Source organism: Eleutherodactylus coqui, chromosome 1 (assembly GCF_035609145.1).
Source record: "Eleutherodactylus coqui strain aEleCoq1 chromosome 1, aEleCoq1.hap1, whole genome shotgun sequence".
Lineage (NCBI taxonomy): Eukaryota > Metazoa > Chordata > Amphibia > Anura > Eleutherodactylidae > Eleutherodactylus > Eleutherodactylus coqui.
Genome location: NC_089837.1, coordinates 159,355,663 through 159,367,742, shown reverse-complemented (window position 1 = coordinate 159,367,742; position 12,080 = coordinate 159,355,663).

Here is a 12,080-nt window from a genome sequence, read left to right as displayed (position 1 = left end):
TAGCCAATCGCACTGCGGGCACCTGTTTTTTGTTTTTCACCACACACGGCCAATCGCACTGCCAGCACCTTTTTCTTGCCACACAAGGCCAATCGCACTGTGGGACACTTTTTTGGGGTTTTCTCCACACAGCCAATTGAACCTTGGGCACCATTTGTTTGCCACACACAACCAATTGCACTGCGGAAATCTTTTTTTAGCTTTGTCCACACACAGCCAGTCGAACCTTGCGGACCTCTTTTTATTTTTTGCCACATAAAGCCAATCACACTATGGGCATCTTTTTTTGTTTTTCGCCACACACAGCCAATTGCACTCCAGGCAGCCTTTTTTTTTCTTTGCCACACAGATTGCACCACAGGCACCTTTTTTTGGCACACACAACCAATCGCACTGCGGGCACATTTTTTTTTTTTGTCGCCACACACAGCCAATCGCACTGTGAGCATCTTTATTTTTGCCACACACAGCCAATCGCACTGCGGGCACCTGTTTTTTGTTTTTCGCCGCACACAGCCATTCGCACTGCAGGCATCTTTTTTTCATTTGCTTTTTGCCACACACGGCCAATTGCACTCCAGGCAGCCTTTTTTTTTCTTTGCCACACAGCAGATTGCACCACAGGCACCTTTTTTTTGGCACACACAACCAATCGCACTGCGGGCACATTTTTTTTTTTTGTCGCCACACACAGCCAATCGCACTGTGAGCATCTTTATTTTTGCCACACACAGCCAATCGCACTGCGGGCACCTGTTTTTTGTTTTTCGCCGCACACAGCCATTCGCACTGCAGGCATCTTTTTTTGGTTTGCTTTTCGCCACACACGGCCAATTGCACCGTGGGCAACTTTTTTTGATTTTCTCCACACATAGCCAATCAAACCTTGGGCACATTTTTTTTCACCACATACAGCCAATCGCACTCCAGGCACCCTTTTTTTTGCCACACGCAGCCAATCGCGCTGTGGGCATCTTTTTTTGTTTTTCGCCACAGACGGCCAATCGCACCGTGGGCACATTTTTTTTGCCACACATGGCCAATCGCACCGCAGGCATCTTTTTTTGCCACACACAGCGAATTGCACTGCGGGCACCTGTTTTTTGTTTTTCGCCACACACGGCCAATCGCACCGCGGGCACCTTTTTTTTTGCCACACACAGCCAATCGCACAGCGAACAACTCTTTTTGTTTTTCGCCACACACAGCCAATAGCACTGCGGGCATCTTTTTTATTTTGCTTTTCGCCATACACAGCTAATCGCACTGCAGGCACCTTTTTTTTTTTTTGCCACACACAGCCAATCGTACTGCGGGCAACTCCTTTTGTTTTTCGCCACACGCAGCCAATCGCACCGCGGGCAAGTCTTTTTTTTGCCACACACAACCAATTGAACCTCGGACAACTCTTTTTGTTTTTTGCCACACACAGCCAATCGCACTCCAGGCACCCTTTTTTTTGCCACACACAGCCAATCGCACTGTGGGCATCTTTTTTGTTTTTTTTTTGCCAAACACACCCCAAACGAAACTCGTGCACCTCTTTTTTTTTTTTGCCACACACGGCCAATTGCACCATGGGCGTCTTTTTTTTTTTTTTTTTTTTTTTATTTGTCGCCACACACAGCCATACTTGGAAGATCTAATTTTTATCTTGGATGGTCCACTTACAGATTTTAACTGTTATTTCAATGCTATTTTCAATTCTAAGATCTAAGACATAGAATACTTAGATTTTGTATTAAATCATGAGAACAATAAAATTACTGCTGAAACTTTGTTTAAGTCAACAGACACAAACAGCGTATTATCTTTATAAAAGCTATCATTTCCGGAAATGGAAAACCAATATACCATATGGTCAGTTGAAAAGACTTTGACGCAATTGTACAAAAACAGAGGATTTTACGATTCAGAACAAGATAATAATATATAGGCAAAAAGAAAAACGATTCCCTGATTGCCTCACAGAAGCAGCTTTTGGCCTCATGTTCACAGGCAAAATTGAATTGTGGAATCCGCGCGGTGCACCCGTACAGAATGTGATGGAATGGAGGGGGGAAGGTGGCAAGAGGAGAGAAATCTCCTGCACTGCCCCGCCCTCCTGCTGGCCGCTCACTGTGCGAGCCAGCTCTGCCAGCTCCCATGCAGGAGCGCGGGTATACAGGGACGAGTGTCGGGCATCGTTTGCTGGACACTCGTCCAATGTAAATAGGCCCTAAAATCCCTAAAAAGTGGTCATTAAGGGGTTAAAAAGTTGAAATTATTTTCACTGCAGTTTAGCAGCAAAGCACATCAAAAAGACAGAAAAATATGCGACTGCAGTATAAAGGAATTACTTGGCTATTAGATGTTCTTTAGTGAGTGGCTGAGAATGCAATCCCCTCATATAAAAGGGTTTCCCATAATATCTAACAATCACCGGCTCAGTATATAGACATGAAAACACAATTAGTCTAGAGAGATGTGACACTCTGTGAGCATCCAGAAGCTCCTCCGGACAGGGATGCGGATACACGACTAACAGTGGTTATATCCACGTAACGTCCACCTGGAGCGCCCAGAAGTTACTCTTGGGCAGGGATGATGTACAGGTTAATGGTTGTCCATTTGCGTCGTCTATGAGTACTCATATCTAAGACTAATTCGGAAACAGACAGCATCAGCTGAACGGTCAATTCAAAGACCCCCCCTAACAAATCCGGCCGCAGGGTTTTATGGAAGAAAAAAAATTATCCAGAAAAACGTCACAAAAAATACATCACTGTAAATATGCTGGTGTAAAAGCATCCTTAAAGTATTTCACATGTCGCAGTCAAGGTGCAGTTGAGAACCACATCAAAGACCGTGTGTACTTTTACCTGTAAAAATCATGTGACCAAAAAACACATTTCCCATCTGCAGCAAAACTGCCGGGGTTCTCAGATTTGCTGTGAATATACCCTTACGCACAGCGCTCCGCACTGCGTGCTTTACACTGTATTTACACGGGCGAGTGCGATACAGGTCTAAGAAAATCAGATCTATATCGCAGGTGTAAACCTTTTTTCAGGTTTCTGCGAAACGTTGCCAAGTTAAAAATGCGCTATTTGCATCACTGCACGTGCGTTTTTTATGTTGTTTCCATAGTAAAATGAGAAAAATGCATTGTGAGTGCGATGCAATTTTATTTAGACTTCCGTAGGAAAGAATGAGCAGTTCTTGCAGTAGAATTGCCTCAAAATAGGACCTGTTGTAGTTTTCGAACTTGCACTTGTGTGCGCCGTGAGGTCAGAACCGCTGCATGAGCAACGAGTAACGTGAATATTCTCACAAAAGAGACAGTTCATCTGTGCACGCACCAGCTGGAGACCTCACAGGGCACATGTGAGACTTGGCAGCGCTACAAGGATGACACCTACTGCGTCATCCACGTCTAATGAGTGGAGAGGGGTGAACTTTAGAACGGAATAAGCTGCTAGTAGATGGTCCAGCCCGCCCATCTAACTGCTCTGTCTATTTTGGCTATAAAGACGTGACGATTTGTGGGATATTTTCATCTCCAATTTTCAAAAAGCATAACTTTTTCATCTTTCCGTTGATATGGCGTTATTTTGGGAGGCAAAATGAACAAAATAAGCATTTTGCCTCCGTTATGTTAGGGTTTATAGTTATGTTTTTTGCTGTGCAAGATGAATAGTGTGTTCAATTCATTGTACAGGTCGTTACTAGAGATGAGCGAGCATGCTCATTCGAGCATTAGCATACTCGAAGTACTCGTTACTTGAGCCGAGCACCACGCGGTGCTCGAGAAAATTTTGTCCATCTTCTCCACACCTGTTTTCAATGGGGCCGCGGCTGCACCCCTGCATTCTTTTTCATGGAAGGGCTTCATATATAAGCCCTTCCCTGAAAAACAATTATTTTAGCATAAAAAAACAAACAAAAAAACCCCAAAAACTTACCCTCCACCACTGCCGTGTTCCCTGCGGGGATGAAGAACACATCTGCAGCATGGATGCAGAGTACACAGTTGGTGTGGAGACGTCCCCACTACAGCATGGATGCACAGGACACGTGTGGTGTGGACACGTCAGCACTACAGCATGGACGCAGGGGACACGTGTGGTGTGGACACGTCAGCACTACAGCATGGACGCAGAGGACACGTGTGGTGTGGACACGTCAGCACTACAGCATGGACGCAGAGGACACGTGGTGTGGACACGTCAGCACTACGGCATGGATGCAGAGGACACGTGTGGTGTGGACACGTCAGCACTACGGCATGGACACCGAGGACACGTGTGCTGTGGACACGTCAGCACTACGGCATGGACGCAGAGGACACGTGTGGTGTGGACACGTCAGCACTACGGCATGAACGCAGAGGACACATGTGGTGTGGACACGTCAGCACTACGGCATGGACGCAGAGGACACGTGTGGTGTGGACACGTCAGCACTACGGCATGGACGCAGAGGACACGTGTGGTGTGGACACGTCAGCACTATGGCATGGACGCAGAGGACACGTGTGGTGTGGACACGTCAGCACTACGGCATGGACGCAGAGGACATGTGTGGTGTGGACACGTCAGCACTACGGCATGGACGCAGAGGACACGTGTGGTGTGGACACGTCAGCACTACGGCATGGAAGCAGAGGACACGTGTGGTTTGGACACGTCAGCACTACGGCATGGAAGCAGAGGACACGTGTGGTGTGGACACATCAGCACTACGGCATGGACGCAGAGGATACGTGTGGTGTGGACACATCAGCACTACGGCATGAACGCAGAGGATACATGTGGTGTCGACACGTCAGCACCACAGCATGGATGCAGAGGACATGTATGGTGTGGAGAATTCACCACTACAGAATGGATGCAGAGGACACGTGTGGTCCGGACACATCACCACTACAGCATGGATGCAGAGGACACGTGTGGTGTGGACACGTCACTACTACAGCATGGATGCAGAGGACACGTGTGGTGTGGACACGTCACCACTACAGCATGGATGCAGAGGACACAGGTGGTGTCGACACGTCAGCACCACAGCATAGATGCAGAGGACACAGGTGGTGTCGACACGTCAGCACCACAGCATGGATGCAGAGGACACAGGTGGTGTGGAGAATTCACCACTACAGCATGGATGCAGAGGACACGTGTGGATTGAAGAGGGCACAGCAAGAGGCTCATTGGCCCAAGTGCAAAATTCAGCTAGGGCCCACTCCACCACCACGCCCCATATTACCACCACTGATTGTTTATCACTGCTGTACCCTAACTAAATGATACAAGTGTCTTGGGACTGCATAACACCACCGAACTGGGACTGAATAGTGATGCCGTATTGTAACTGAATAACATCGCCATAGCATAACTGGATAATGCCCCAATATTATGAATAGATAACGCCACAACAGCGTTACCAGATCACACTACCATACTGTTACTAAACAACACCACCATGCTGTGAGTGACTAGTAGTATAGTAATAAATGGGGGTGTGAGTTAGAGTTCACTTACATAAGCGTATGTGCCCCGCGTATTACGCATGTATTTTTCACCCATGTAATATGCGGTGCTAAAAGCTGTGGGGGGTCAAACTCAGACCGTTGAGCTGATGCTGTCTGCTTCCAAATTGGTCTTTAGAGGTGAGTACTCAGACGACACAAATGGACAGCCACATGCAAGATGGGATTGCCATGAGTGAAGTAAGTGTTTATTCAAAGTTACAGATGATATAGGAAAGGTTTGCTGACGTATTGATTTGATTACTGCGCATGCCCAAGGCTACATAACATCTGCAGATTTTAATTGACAATACATATCTTTCAAAGACGTCTCCTACATGAACAATACATTAATGTCCGGTGACAACTGTATCAAAACAAAATGTTCTTGGACGCTTCTTACTAGAAGGGAGTGAGCTTTCTCAAGGAAAGGAGACATGAGAGAAAGAAAGCTGATAAGACATATGTGAACATATTCAAGGTCATTATAATTGGGATCTAACATCTTTCTAGGTAAAAGGTGAAATTTAATACAGATACATGTATTAATGCAGACAAGCAAAGAGATACAAAATGGAGTCGCTGTAGTCTATTATTAAAGCGTCGGCCCTTACACGTATAAGCTTAAACCTTTAGCAGAAGAAGATGCAAATTATAAACACATAAGTATTCTGCGAAATACACTTATCAATTTAAAGGCATAAACCTGAATTAACCCCTCACATTCCCCCATTTTGGACATGGAGTCAAGACAAGTATGACTCCTAGTCCATAAACACGTGATTCATATCGGCGAAGAGAAAGCTTTTTCAGTACATTTAGAAATACATGAAATTATAACCTTAATTGCTCTATAAATGCATAATAAAATCATCACAACTTGTAATATACTTCGTAGAATCCCCATAAACCAACCTCCTAAACCAGGAAACCAATTGGCAGGGTTCAAAGAACTAAATGTGTTACCCCACCAGCTACCTCTGGTTTCTGACTTTTCATTTGTCCATGCAAACAGTTCTTTTGACGGAACAGGAACAGCCAAGAAAGGAAAACCAGTGGCACCAGGTGTGTGTACAAGTCCAACAGTACTTGGTGGTGTCTAACAAGGTGGTTCTGGGAATTGTCCCTTTGCACCCTCTCACAAGGGCGAAGCATGGAGTGAGGAGTCCAAGAGTCCATCAATAAACAAAATGTCCTTCATTTTTCCTTCTCATGGGGGGGGCAAAGGTAGGGCGTGAAAAGTCCATTAGTCCCAAAACAAACAACAATTCCTTCAACCTTTACCAAAGTAGGTGCGATCAGCAGGACTCGATAGGGCCCCTCGAGTCCGGGCCCTAGGGTTTCCGGACACACCTCTTTACGACCACCCAGTTTCCAGGTAGTAGGGAATGAGATCCCTCTAGGTTGTCTGGGCCTGGACTGGGAGAAAAAGACTAGATTCTGGGTTACCATTAGTTGGTCACACAGGTGCTTTACACATCCGGCTACTATGTCATAGCCCTGCTGTAGGACCTGTGGATGATACAGCCCCAATCTTGACATAGAGCCAAACAACACTTCTTTTAACTTAAGCGTACCATTTAGTCTTTTAACTTTGTCTAAACTCTGCAGGTGTGAAGTGTGTACCTTTGTTTGAGTCAATCACTTCCGGTGCCCCATCTCTGCAGGTTACCTCATTCATCAGCTCCTGTGCGATTACCTGCTTATTTACTTTGGTAACAGGGTAGGTCTCTGACCTGAAAAGACATCAACAACAACAAGCACGTATTCATACTTCCCAACAAGTGGGAGCTGAGTGTAGTCAATTTGCAATCCCTGAAATGGGTAGAGTGGTCTAGGCAAGTGTTATGTGGCAAATTTACTTCTGCCCTGTTGCTTACGGCAAAGATCATGCAAAATTGGACAAGTGATGATGCAGCAACTACAGAAAACCCAGGAGCCACCCGTCCTTGTTCAAGCGTCGACATCATTGCTGCTTTGAACGGGGTGCTGGATGAGGAAAGCATCACCACCATGCTGAAGGAGGTGCTAGAAGGCCTGGAGTACCTGCATAAGAACGGCCAGATCCTCAGGGATGTTAAGGCAAGGCTGGGAACATCCTCCTGGGTGAAGACGGCTCCGTGCAGATCGCAGATTTCGGCGTCAGTGCGTTTCTAGCCACAGGAGGCAACATCATCAGGAATAAAGTCAGAAAGACCCTCGTGGGCACGCCATGCCGGACGGCACCGGAGGCGACGGAGCAGACCAGAGGACACGACCTCAAGGCGGACTTCTGGACCCCCGGTAGGTGTGTCTTTCCGTGCATTCGCTGGGCCATCATGGGGCACAGGGACCGTGTTGGGCAAGTTCTGTTGACTGTTCGCCATTCACCGTCCCATTTCTGCTGCTCCCATATTTAGTCCATTTGTCTTTTTCTTCATTGCTTGTAACTGTAAAGTCTTTAGCATATCAAAGTCTAAAGTTTGTATCAAAGTCCAAGGTTTATATCAAAGTCCAAAGTTTAGTCAAAGTCCAAAGTTATTGTTAAATTCTTCTTTTCTTCTTTTCTTCCACGGCTTAAGGGCCGCTGCCTTTGCTGTGTGGTCTGTGATGGCGTTGCCTCTTGTTTCTCTGCTGTAGGAATTAGTGTGAGCTTTCCACTTTGTCACCGCTGCACTATTCTTAATTGGCTGTCCTGCTGAGGTAACAAGCTGTCTGGCCTTCCATGTTAGGCCGTAGTCATGAGCTATCCCAAATGCATACCGGGAGTCAGTGTAAATGTTTGCCGTCTTACCTTCTACCACTCCACACGCCTCAGTGAGGGCCTGTAACTCCGCTTCCTGTCCTGGGACATGCGGAGGCATTCTGCTTTTAGGACATCTTGTTGCGTGACCACTGCATATCCAGCGTGGAGTCGTCAATTACCCTGGTACCATCTACAAAAACAACTCAGAATATGCATTATTAACAAGGGCTTTCAGTTAACATAAAGAAGAGACAGTGTCTGCAATTGCATCTTCCTGCACATGTGCCAGGGGGTACTGACGGACCAAGGGGGCTAAGAGCTTGTTCCTCTGCGTACGTAAGAGTGAGGACGGGTAGAGGTGTCGCTTGGTCTGCTGCCATCCGACATAAGGTCGGGTGACTTTCAGACCCGGGGTGTATACGAGCCTCACCGGACAGGTGAAGTTTGATACAACATCCCAAGGGTCCCATCACGCAATTCTCAATATGCTTTCAGGACCTTCCAGCATAAGGAAGCGCGTGAGGCATCGCAACCCTTTAAACATTACCTCAAGCAGTTCAGTTTCTGCCAGCTGAATTGGCACTTCTGAAACCCCTTGCACCGATTACCGCTAGACAATCAGGCTGGTATTCTATATCAAATAGATCATATCCTTGTTGTAAGAAGGAAAAGAAAAAAAATTTAAAAATTTAAAAATAGCTGACCTGCAATACCTAGATCACCTATATCTTCTCTCCCCCCCTTTTGAACTAGGGTACTTAATTGGAAGGGTAACCGAGTTCAAGGTAGTAGAAGAATGACAAGAGCACATTGTAGCTGGATTTGACGGGCCAGAAATAAGTGCTTGGGTTGCACTTGCGTGTATATGCTCCGGGTGTCATGGGGGGGTGAGGACCACTAGGTGGAGTTGGTTCAAGACCAACTCCGAAGATTTGTTAACCATTGCTTGTACTGCTGCCACCGCACAAACTCATGAGGGAGCTCCTCGAGCCACTGGATACAGCTTCATGGAGTAGCATCCAGGTGGCCGTCGTTGTCCCCTGTGCTTTTGTGTCAATACTGTCACCTGGCCAGAAAATTCAGTACAGAAAAGAATAAATGATCAGTGGTGAGAGAGGAAAGAATGATTAAAAGGCAATTATAGAGTAGTTGTATAAGAGCGAAAACAAAGTGGACCCATGGGCGGCAGTATGAAAACAAGGCCCAGAAAGGTGCGGAGTTTGTCAGCAGGTGTAAGTACAGGTATGGCCGTCCGTACGTTTCTTCTATAGAGCATTCTCAGAAACAGTATAATTGTGACTTGTTGGCAGGCTTCCAAATTATCAGCACACAGCGCCTACATCACACATTAACTCTCATCCGTTCATGCAGTCAAGTCTCATCCAAATATTAGTAAGAATTCACACAGGACGTAACGTGTATGATGCAACTGTCCTCATCTTGCAAACAAATGCATTCAATCACTCCCACCCCTGCCTGGAATCAGTCAAACTTTAACTGTTTGTAATACTAGAGAAGTATACCAAATTCCACAACAACCACTTTGTAAAACTAATATTTTCCCATGAAAGGAACACACATTTAGCAATTATGCACACGTCCGACCAGTTACAGAACTGACATTTACACAAAGAACAGTAAAACTAATATTCACTGGATTCATTACGGGTTTTATTCTATTCAAGCAAGCAGGGTTACTCGTCCAGTGTTCTCCGCTCTAATCTTTGGCCTTGAGAAGCACGCATTCCTTCTCTGTAAATCTCACTATACCCCCCTTTCGGAGACAAGGGGGGGGGGGCGACTTGCAGCTGCGGCTTTTCACAAGAAGCACACATTAACCCTTTATCTCTCTTATATTCTTCCATTTTCAAAACCATACAATTCACACAATACATTCAACGTCTGTCTTTCTTCTATGACTTTGAATTTTTCATATCTCTCTGGAACAGAACAATAACTAAGATTTTTGGAAAACAGCCAGAATATCCAGGCTCCAAACCACAGCAATCATTAGCAGCAACAAGAGAAAACTAATATTTCTCTGCACAGACTATCAAACCCAGACGGCAGAGGAATAGTTAAACACATAAAAGAAAGGACAAAGAAGACTAAACGTACAGATTACATAACATGAAGACATACAGACAATATTGGTTATTTGACACATAATTATCCACAGATTCTGCATGAACTTGCTTTATGTCCCAAAGGAACACAAACTATAAAAGAATTCCCTTTTTTTCTGATAATTACCGTATCTACACGTGCCTTACTCCATCTATCTTACATACGTTACCCAACTTTGGCTTATCTCTGAATCTTTTTGAGACTTGTGGGTCTCAGATTCCCAAAATTCTAACTTGCTTTTCTCAACAACTTGCTAGATCCTCTCCCCACGGCTAACTTGCTTTGTCTGTCCTTTGTTATTTCTCTAGCTGTTTCCATATAGGCATACTCCTTGCCTTGAACGTTTCTACTATTTCACATGAATTTTTGAGACAGGATTTGTAGCCCCAGTGTCTATAAGGAAGGGCACTTCCTCACTTCATATGGAAGCAGGCTCAAAGGTCTGAGTGCCTCTATCCTCTGTTTCCATGGTAGGGATACTGGGGCGGGATCGCCGGGGCTTATGAAAGCAATCCCTGGCCAGGTGGCCTATCTTGCCATAATTATAACACTTGCGTGTTCCTCTATGGGGTCTGTCCCGGAGCTGAACCTTACCCTCCTGGTTGCTATAGTATTTAACCGCCACTGCGGGGCGCTCCTCATCCATAGCAAACCCTACTGCCTTTTTATACAAGTCTCTGGGCTTGGCTTGTCGCCAGTCAGGGGTACCTGCTTTTATTTTATCTGCCAATGATGGGCCAATACCTTGCATGAACGCTTCACACATCATTGGGTAGTACACTTCATCTGCACAGAGGGTGAGACCCATGTCTCTAGCCTTCGTTTCTAGTCTGCCAAAATAGCATTCAACGGTTTCATTCTTTTCCCGTTTACACATAGTTAAAGCTGTTTGTTTTTGTAAAGGGTTTTGTTGTCCGCACCTGGGACAATCCCAATAAGGTTTTTCTCTTTGGGGCTCTTGTAGCGGAGTTGCAGCGGTACAACTCTGATAGTCAGGAAGAATTTCAGAGCTGTTTGCGGTTGGTAAGATCGGGTGCATTCTGGCTGGATTAGGCACCGGGGGTGCATACACAAGTATGCCCTCATTCCTCGGTTCACAATCCCACCGTTCTACGTTTACCTTTCTACTATATTTGATTATGGCCTCTAGTCCTTTATCTAGACCGGCGTCATTGATAGCTTTCATGTGTTTTGTTCCGTACTGCCGCCAGAACTCATACTTAAAAGTTCCTGCTCTTTTAAGCCCTATCAGCTTGTAGACTTTACGGGCTTGCCCATAAATATCCTCCCCCTCTCTCTCCCTAATTATCTCAATAGGGGTCAAGAAAGTCTTAGACTGTCCGGACCTCATACTAATAATTGGACTTGCCGTTTTTGATTTACCACAATCACGGAGTAGTGAGGATGTACAAAACGTCCTCTGGGTAAATCTGGCGGTCGCAATGACCTTTTAGTCCCTTCTGCCAGGTACGCGGCTGGCAGGACACGAATGTTCACTTATTAGTAGACCTTTTTATGGAGAGAGAGGAGACCACGGCTCACCTCTATATGCGGCTTTTGTAATCTTATAACAAATTACAGCTAGGAAAATGAGTGCGGCAGTTAAAGTACAACAAAAAGCTATCAGTTCAATGCTTGCAGCAGACAGCATGGCAATATACACATGTGGGTTCTTCCGTCTAGCACGGTTACCAAGAACACCGTAAATAACAGGCAGAA